Here is a 10,027-nt window from a genome sequence, read left to right as displayed (position 1 = left end):
TTCAGAGCCCAGCATAATTTTTATTTAATCACGGACTTTGGATTTGCAAGTTATTTGACCTCGGGGGACTGCATAGTACCACTTTCTATTGTCATCTTGCTTTATTTGTAAAGCAGAGATGAGATTGTTGTGAGGATTTAGAGAGACAGAGCTCAGAAAGTGTTCGCTTTATGCCAGTTATTATCATTGCCGTGCCTTGTAAAAAGTTAAATTTTCCCAGGAAAAACAATGGTCATAACATTCCCCAGAGACACTGCTTGCAGAAGTACCTGTCAAAGCAAATGAAAACATTTACCTTTGAAACTATTTGTAGAATAGTAGCAACTGGTCTGTATTTGATGTTCCCACTGATGCTACTGGAAAACGGCTCTAGGTGTCAGGTCCTGGCTGCCAGATGAGTGATGCAAAGAGCCAACTTTATATCAGGGGCCCCTCAGGATGCCTGGGAGTGTCCGGAATTTGAGGAAGGCATGATATGTGTCACTGCTGCGAGTCTCTCTTCCTGCCAAGAATTATGTTATCTGGATTGCTTGGCACAGTCTGGCTGTCCCACCCACTGACAGCAGGAGAACTATGAAATTGTCTGACAGAAGCGAGCAGCCTGGGCCAGGTGCATAGCTCCCTGGGGCTTATGGGTGAAGGTACAGAAAGCATGCAGGCAGGCAAACAACCGAGCAGTTTGCACAGGGATGAGATACAATTCAAGTTTCAACATCAGAATCCAGTTAGCAAAGATTACATGAGTTATTAAGGAAAGTTCTTTGGGATTTTCAACTCCTATCACTCTTCCTTCTGCACTCCCCCCTCCCGCCCTGACTTTCCCCTCTCATAGACCGAGGCTGCCTGGTATAGCCCATGAAAGCAGATGATGCTGAAGACCAGCCTAAGCCTGTATCTCCCCACTCCTCACAGTATATAAGCCCTCTAGTTGTAGATACATAATTGGGGAAAGAGAAGTGGGACCTGAAGTTTGACTGAAATTGTTTTTATCACACAGACTCTCAACTCTACCAGAAATCTAGCACTCAGGGTCAAATGTATAATAGTAAAACTTGAGCATCTTTATTGTTTGGTGAGATTGAGATGTGAAGCATACACACATGTATTCTTTCTCCTTGACTTGAAGTTCCAGATTCTATAAATGAATGTGTCTTCCTATACTTTGTATGCTGAAATCCCCATCTCCAAAGAGGTCTTTTGGGGGTCATTTATGTTACAAGGAGGAGTCATTGTGAGCAGACTTCTGTCTTTTAGGAAAAGACTCTTGGGTTAGAGAGAGGAAGAAGTGGGGAGGCTGCGCCTGCCTCCCGCCCTCACAGTCATTGCAATACATTGAGCTCCATAGAGACAGCACCGGGGCAAGCGAGAGCTCGACAGGCACTGTGCGACTTAGTGCCTCATGGAGGAAAATCAACTAAATACAGGCAAAGGAGATCCTAAGAAGCTGAGAGGCACAATGTCCTCCTATGCTTTCTTTGGGCAAACTTGCCGGGAGGAGCACAAGAAGAAGCACCCAGATGCTTCTGTCAACTTCTCAGAGTTCTCCAAGAAGTGTTCAGAGAGATGGAAGACCATGTCTGGTAAAGAAAAGGGAAAATTTGAAGACATGGCAAAGGCTGGCAAGACTCATTATGAAAGGGAAATGAAAACCTACATTCTCCTTTAAAGGGGAGACCAAAAGAAGTTCAAGGACCCCAATGCACCCAAGAGGCTTCCTTCAGCCTTCTGAGTACCGCCCCCAAATCAAAGGCAAGCATTCTGGCTTAGCCATTGGTGATGTTGCAAAGAAACTAGGAGAGATGTGGAACAACACTGCAGCAGATGACAAGCAGCCTTATGAAAAGAAGGCTGCCAAGCTGAAAGAGAAGTATGGGAAGGATATTGTTGCCTGCAGAGCTAAAGGAAAACCTGATGCAGCGAAAAAGGGGGTGGTCAAGGCTGAAAAGAGCAAGAAAAAGAAGAAAGAGGAAGATGAGGAGGAGGATGAAGAGGAGGAAGAAGATGAAGATGGAGAAGGTGATGATGATTAATAAGTTGGTTCTAGGGCAGTTTTTATTTTTTATTTTTTGTCTATAAAGCATTTGAACTCCTGTACACAACTCACTCCTTTTAAAGAAAAAAATTGAAATGTAAGGCTGTGTAGGATTTGTTTGTAAACTGTCTTTTTTTTTTTTTGTATAGTTAACAGTTAATACGCTACTGAATGTATCTTTAGATAGCTTTGTCCTGGTGTTATTTTCAATAGCTACTAACCTTGCCTGATATAGTCTGGGGGTTGTAAATTGGCATGGAAATCTAAAGCGGGTTCTTGTTGGTGCACAGCACAAATTAGTTATATATGGGGAAAGTAGTGTTTTGTTTTGTTTTTTTTTTTTGGTTTTTCTTTTCTCTTTGTTTTCTTTTGGGTTTTATTATTTTCATCTTCAGTTGTCTCTGATGCAGCTTATACGAAGATAACTGTTGTTCTGTGTACTGAATACCACTCTGTAATTGCAAGAAAAAAAATGCAGCTGTTTTGTTGACATTCTGCATGCTTCTAAGCAAACACATTTTTTTTTTAAAGGAAAGGACTCTACAAAGCTCTCTCACCTCTGCTGTCACCTGAAAAGGCAGAAATAGGAAATGAGACCTGACCAGATAGCAAATCTACTGTTGCCTTATTTTGCATTTCCTAACCTCTAGAATGTCAGCACATTTCTGTTATTCATAAGCTAGTTGGTCTGTAGCATTCAGTGTTGTTAGCATCCCAAATGAGCTAAGGAAGCTAAGTAGAACATCTGTAAAGGGACTCATGTTTTGTGATGCTCACGAGGAAAGAAGTACAAGAAAGTTTTTCATAAAGATTTGCTGCCAATCATTATTCTGCCAGTATTGAAAGCCACAACCTCAAGTTACTCATGCTGAACTGAATTAAACTTCCGAGGGGACAGATTGTTGTGCTTACTCATCCAACGAACATGCCTGCCATGAGGGTTTATTGCCAAGAAACATGCATGGTCTAAGAAGAGGTTTTCTATGTCAGACACAAGTTAGGATTTTATGTGGAGGAATGCTGATGGGTTAGTAGTGCTTATACGTGAATCTTGCATGAGGTTATTTAATTATAGACTCAAGTGGAATTGGATAATCTGTAATTTCCTCTCCCGACCGGTAGACTCTAAATAGCTTTAGGCCACCAGCAAGTGTAGAATGCTGTGAGAAAGTAGGTTTTTATCGGTTGGTCTGGCTTGTTAATTCGAAGGAGAAGACCTCACCTCTCAGTTACTGATTATAACATTTCAGTACATTTTGGGACCCACTGATAATTTTGGAAGCTGTCAAGCAGATGGATAAATGATAACGGACTTAACAGGTCTAGGGAGCTAAAAACGCAAGCTACCAATAAGCAAATTAAAACGGAGCCGAGCTTTGGAGCTGCCCAGAGACAGAAAAATCAGCCCTTTCTGAAGGTTTAAAGGAGGGATGGAAGCAGAAGGGCGGGGCTTCAGAAGGTGAAGTGGAGGGAGGAAGCAGAAGGGCGGGGCTTCAGAAGGTGAAGAGGAGGGAGGAAGCAGAATACTTACATAGTGAACCGCACTATTTATGTTATAGCAATATTTACCTTTCTTCCCTTCCATTGTCCCTTCCTCCCTTGCAGTGTTGAACATTCCAAGGCCTTGGACATGTGAGACAACCATTCTATCACTGAGATTTCTCTTTGACCCCAACCTGGCAGTACATTTTGAATGAGGGTGGAGACACTTGAGTAAACGCACATTATATGTATGGGTGTGCATGGATGCATATGATGTATGTGTGTAAATGGGGATCCAATCAGGAGCAAACACAGTGAAGCTTCTGAGGATCAACGATCTTTGCCTTTTATATTTAAGCTAAATAAATAGATGAAAATAATGTCAGCCCTAGTGAGAAAGAAGACAAATTTTCACTCAGTAATCCTCTGTTGACTTATTTTAATTCTCTTGAGGAATAGATGTCCTATAAATAAGTCCAAAAGATTTAGTGAGTATCTACCATGTGCCCAACATTGGCTAGGTACTAGGTTCTATTACAAACTTGCATGATTGTCACATTTAATTAAAGCATTTTCACATATGCTTTTCCATGTGATTTTCATAATTGCCCTGCATAACCAGTGCATTAGCATTTTAGAGTTGCTCTTATTAGGAGGTAAGGAATGAGGAAAAATTACAGAAGAGAAGCAAGACACAACTTCAAGTTACACGTGAATCTACAATAATCTCAAAACTGCAAGCCTTTAGCATAGCTATGGATGCAAGGCAGAGGTAATGGTTTGATGCTGCAGAACTTTTCACATCTCAGTGTAGGGATATTGAAATTTAATTTTCATTAAGAAATATGTGACAAAGAAGCTGAGATTCTGTGTTGCTTGGTTTACACATTACCTTTTCTATAAAGGAATTAAAAGTTTCTGGGGAAATTGAAACATGTTGGCAGAAGTGCAATTGAAACACAGTTGTGGGATAATTTTAACGGTGGATGTCATCAATGTATGCATGTTGACCCTCAATACCCTCTAAAGCTTCTTGCTAGGCAGATGGATGACCAGCCTAGCTGATGGAGGGACTTTCATTCTTGGGTCCTGCTGTAACTAATCTGGTAGAATTGTTTACTCTGACTTGATGCAGACCACCTGCTGACACTCTTTTTAAAATATAGTAATATTTCAAGCTTATTTTTTGAGAATTTCACACACATGTACAGTATGTTTTGATCATATTTGCACTGTTTGATTCTTCCAATTCCTCTAGAACTGGCTCTCACCAACACATTCTCTCTCCAAATTTCAAGTCTCTCTCTCTTTTTTTAAAACTTATTTAAAAAATATTTGTATTAGATTTTTATTTATTTACATTTCAAATGTTATCCCCTTTCCTGGTTTTCCCTCCGAAAGACCCCTCCCTCACCCCTCCCCTTATCCCCGCCCTCTCCCCCTGCTTACCAACCCACCTACTCCCCCTTCCTGGTCCTGGCAGTCCCCTATACTAGGGTATCGAGCCTTCACATGAGCAACAGCCTTTCCTCCCACTGATGACCGACTAGGCCTTCCTCTGCTACATATGCAGCTAGAGCCATGAGTCCCCCCATGTGTACTCTTTGGTTGGTGGTTTAGTTCCTGGAAGCTCTGGGGGTACTGGTTAGTTCATATTGTTGTTCCTCCTATGGGGCTGCAAACCCCTTCAATGGGTTCTTTCTCTAGCTCCTTCACTGGGGAACCTGTGCTCAGTGCAATGGATGGCTTTGAGCATCCACTTCTGTATCTTTTATTTATTTTTTAATCGTACTGTGTCATTTAGTATTATACACATGGCAATTGAGTATGGGGGGCATTCACTAAAGCATGGGCAACCTACCAGTAGTTGCCCTCCCCCAAAAAACAATGATTCTCTCTCCTCAGCAGCCATCGTTTGCCAATAGCCCCTCAGCTAGGGGTAGGGCCTCAATGACCCCTCCCCCACCTATGCTGGAATCTTTCATTGCAAGACATTTTGTAGGCCTTTTGCACGTGACCCTGAGTGCAATGATCTTGCCATGTAGGAAAGACAGCATTTCACAGCAAGCCCCCCATCCTCTAGCTCTTAGGTTCTTTCTCCCGTTTTCTTCATTACAGTCAATGGGCTTTGTGGTGGGATTTCTATAAATGTCCCACTTAGGTCTCCACACCTGCAGTCAGTTAGTCTCAACACATTGACCAATTGTGTGTGTTTGTATAACCCCTGCCCACTGCAGAAAGGAGCTCCTTTGACAAAGGTTGAGAGCAGCACAAAACTATGGGTCAACGTGGACATTTAGTAAAATATCAGTAGTAGGTTATCCCTAAATCCTACAACATCCTGATTTATAGACTTTGACCAGGAGTACACTACCAGCCATAAATTTCTTCCTATGGAACAGCCTTCACATCCAATCTGAACACAGTTATTTCTCCTTCTGTCATGTTACTATTGCAGCAATGGGCATATATTGCCCGGCTGGTTGATAGTATAACATGTAGGGCTCAAAGCTGAGAAAGATCACTTGTGTGCTGAGAGTTAATCAGCCTTTTTTTTTTTCAGATGCTTACGTAACAGCTTAGTTTTACACCATATTCCAGTCGTATTTTCTTTTTTTTTTTTTTTTTAGACTTATTTATTTATTATATGTAAGTACACTGTAGCTGTCTTCAGACACTCCAGAAGAGGGCGCCAGATCTCGTTACAGATGGTTGTGAGCCACCATGTGGTTGCTGGGATTTGAACTCTGGACCTTCGGAAGAGCAGTCAGGTGCTCTTACCCACTGAGCCATCTCACCAGCCCCCTTTTTTTTTTTTCAGATGCTTACGTAACAGCTTTGTTTTACACCATATTCCAGTCGTATTTTCTTAATAAAGATTTTTAAAGTAAATTCTGAAAGCAACTTCTTGGGGATAACAGAGATACTGTGACAATGTAGCCACATAGTTCTCTAATATTCTTTTCAACGTATTGTTTTTAGATTTCTGATCTTGGATCTGGCTATCTAGGCCAACCTGCCATAAAATTTTCTGTAGAGCTCTGACTGCCCTCAAACTTGTGATCTTAAACTTTGGTGTACATGACCTCACAGAGCTGGGCTTCCGGGATCTTCAGACGTGCATTTGTTTGGGAACTTTGGGAACCCTGCTGTTAAAGTCACAAGTCCGGATGGTTCTAAGAGCTCTGTGCAAAACGGAGAACTCTTTCTCAGCAGGGCTCGCCTTTCTCTGCCTGCCCTTGTCTGGAGAGTCTCCCTGAACACAGGTGCTTGGCCTTATCTGAAAAATGACCTTGTGGACAGACAGCTCTCTGCAAGAGCAGCACACAAGTCCCACATGGTAATTAGGTACTGTACTCTGACCAACCAACCCTTCCTGCCTGCATGATAATTAGTTATGTTGTCATGACCAATGAGCCCTTTCCACCGGTACTCCTAAAAGCCCTTATATACCCTGCCCCTCGAACAACAGAGTAGTGTTGTCTTGTTGCAGAGGTGTTTGGAAGTCATTTTGTCACACTCACAGCTATCCAAACCCTGTTCGCTGCTGAGGCCAATGACTCCCTGAGGGAGACCCACATACATTTAGAACTGCAAAGTAATTAAAATGAACTTTATCCCATATTGGTAAAGATGAAGCTAAAGGCAATTAGTTTCAATTAGACAAACACCGCATAAGAGCCAGCATCAGAATACGGGAGTTCATCGTCCATGGTAATTTCTATGATGTTGTGTGTACATTGAAGATATTATCAAACCCTTTAATCACTACCCTTATGTTAGATGCTTTATTTGTCTTAGCTAGTGAAGTGTCACTTCAACAAAACCAAAAGTATTAAAAAAAAATTCACATGCTTACAAAGCAGAAAATAGCAAAATGTGGGGGAAAAGTCATCTTTGCAGGGAAAGGGCAGCAGAAACATATGGATCCCGCGTGAAACGGAAACAAGGTTTGTGTATAGACTAGATACGGTGGCAGACAGTGTGCCAGAGGCCAGACAGAAGGCTCTCCAGGCCCCAGGCTGCTTTCTTACTTCTGCTCAGCTGAAGACTTTATCCAATGCTGTTTGGTGATAACACTTGTTATACATACTCTGGATCCTCAGATGCCAAGTCGGTCTGTAATAGACTACATCCAGGAAACCTAAAGGCCAGCCATATTTCATCATTTTTTTTTAAGTCTCAGTGATTTGAAATCACCATCTGTACATGTCTGGAAGCACATTTTTATTTGGGTTACAATTTGATAATGTACAGACAATCCAATCTTCAATCCGCTAATATGTCTGTTTCTTTTAAAAGTTTTAGAATTTTTCATAGAAAAAAATTTGTATTGTTTTATCTTTTAAGTTCACATTTTATTTAGTGAAATAGGACCTTATGCATATTGAGTAGGAGGAGAATAATTTGCTACATAAAGCAACAGAGAACATATTTAATGAAAAAATATGACTATTTTCATACTGAAATTTTAATAAATTTATTTATCTATCTATTTATTTATCTATCTATTTGTTTATTTATTTTGTGTATACAAGTGCTCTATCTGTATGTATACCTGCAAGCCAGAAGAGGGCATGAGATCCCATTATAGATGGTCGTTAGTCACCATGTGATTTCTGGGAATTGATCTCAGGACCTCTGGAAAAACAGCCAAGTCCTCTTAACTGCTGAGCCATCTCTCCAGCCCCCATACTGGATTTTTAAAAGGTAGCCTTTCTATGAATACATACCTGAGAGACTACACGTTAGCATTCTATGTAGTAATTTCTGTGAGTCAGTTGTGGTTCTGTATGCCTATCATCCCAGCACTTGTGAGGCAGTCGGAAGACTTATGAGTTCAAAGCCCACCTACAGCAGGAATTCGAAAGATCTGAGAAAGTGCAAGTGTGCACACTCAGTGTCCTGTTGTGTTCTCCTTATGAAGAAAGTTCAAGAGCTGGGTTGTCCAGATCAAGGAATGAAGAAACATGACTTTAATGGAAGCAAGGAAGAGTAGAGAAGGAGCAATGTAGAAATGAGACCTGTGGGTGGTAGATAGGTCGAGCACAGGGAATGCTCAGGGCTGGGCTGTTTCCATGAGGCTCCCAGTCTGATACCATTTGGAAACATTGCAAATGGATCATTTAAAGAGTATATTTTATTTTATGTGTATGGTGTTCTGCCTGAATGTCTGTCTGTGTCCCACTTGCAAACCCAGTACCCAGAAAGGCTGGAAGAGAGCATCACAGCCCCCCAAAACTGGAGTTATAGACAGTTGTAAGCCCCATGGGATGCTTGGAATTGAACTCCAGAAACGTAGCGAGTGATATTAATTGCAGAGGCATTGCTCTAGCAATCAGATAACTTAAGGCGAGGATTTTGTAAAATACAGGGTAGGACCTCTTAACACTGTGCCATAAAATGGTTCTGTTCAGTACTCCACTCCCTATTTGGGGGAATGCTTTCTCTTAATAAATGGCCTCTCTCTGAGAACTCTGCATGGTCTCCTTCCTCTGACGCTCACGCGATTGCTATCGTGCAGCATCTTGCCAACTTCCATTTCTGAATCTTCCTTGTGTTCCTGCACTCTAACTAAGAAGACACGGCTTTCCCCTCCATCTTTTCCCTCTTCCTTCCAGCAGCTACCACAACGTCCAACTTGGCCATGCTGTTGTTTTTCTCATAAACTCTAAATAAAATGTACCCCGAGTTTAAAATCCTATTCTACAAGCAGAGAACTGACTCCCAATAGGTGTTGTGGCTATGGATGGTGACTTGTGAATGCCGGTCTGGGAAGACCCTGAAGAACACGGAGAAGAAGAACCAAAGTGGTGTGAATAAAACCACTCAGAGTGTCTACCAAAAGGCTTGGGAGCAATGGGCTAGCTAAGTCTTGTGACAGTTTTTCTCTGCAATAAGAATAGATAAAACACTTCTGTCTATTAAAGTTATTACAATAACAATTGAATTAATATGATTTATTGTGATATTTCCATAAACACACTCATTATCCAAAGCCCCGTCTTACTTTCTTTCTTCCTCTGTGGCCTCTTCTCAATTCCTTTCCTCTTTCAACTTGTAGCAACCATTCTTCTACTTGAGGCTTTCTGTTCACTTACATATTTGAGGGGACACGTGATTTTTTTTCTACATGTGAGTTCAATTTACTTAACATCAGGTCTTCTGGTTCTGTCCATCTATGCAAATAACAGGATTCCATTATAATTTATAGTCAAATTTTATTTTCTTTCTTCTTTAAAAAAGATTTGTTTATTTTATGTATATGAGTGCTCTATCTGTATATACACCTGCATACCAGAAGAGAGCATCATATCCCATTACGGATGGTTGTGAGCCACCATGTGGTTGTGGGGAATTGAACTCAGGACCTCTGGAAGAGCAACCAGTGCTCTTAATTGCTGAGACATCTCTCTAGCCCTGCCAAATATTTCATCTTATGTGTGTGTGTGATCATTTCTTTGTCTGCTTATATGAGAACCAAGGTGGTCTCCTACCTTAGCTATGAATAAT

General features: G+C 41.3%; 1 pseudogene; it reads left to right on the top strand.

Moving 5' to 3' along the window:
- The first annotated feature begins 1,399 nt into the window (after positions 1-1,399).
- Positions 1,400-2,030, top strand: LOC110294898 (annotated as a pseudogene).
- The last annotated feature ends 7,997 nt before the right edge of the window (positions 2,031-10,027 follow it).

The sequence above is a fragment of the Mus caroli genome, chromosome 5 (assembly GCF_900094665.2).
Source record: "Mus caroli chromosome 5, CAROLI_EIJ_v1.1, whole genome shotgun sequence".
NCBI lineage: Eukaryota > Metazoa > Chordata > Mammalia > Rodentia > Muridae > Mus > Mus caroli.
This window is presented reverse-complemented; position numbering and strand designations above follow the sequence as displayed.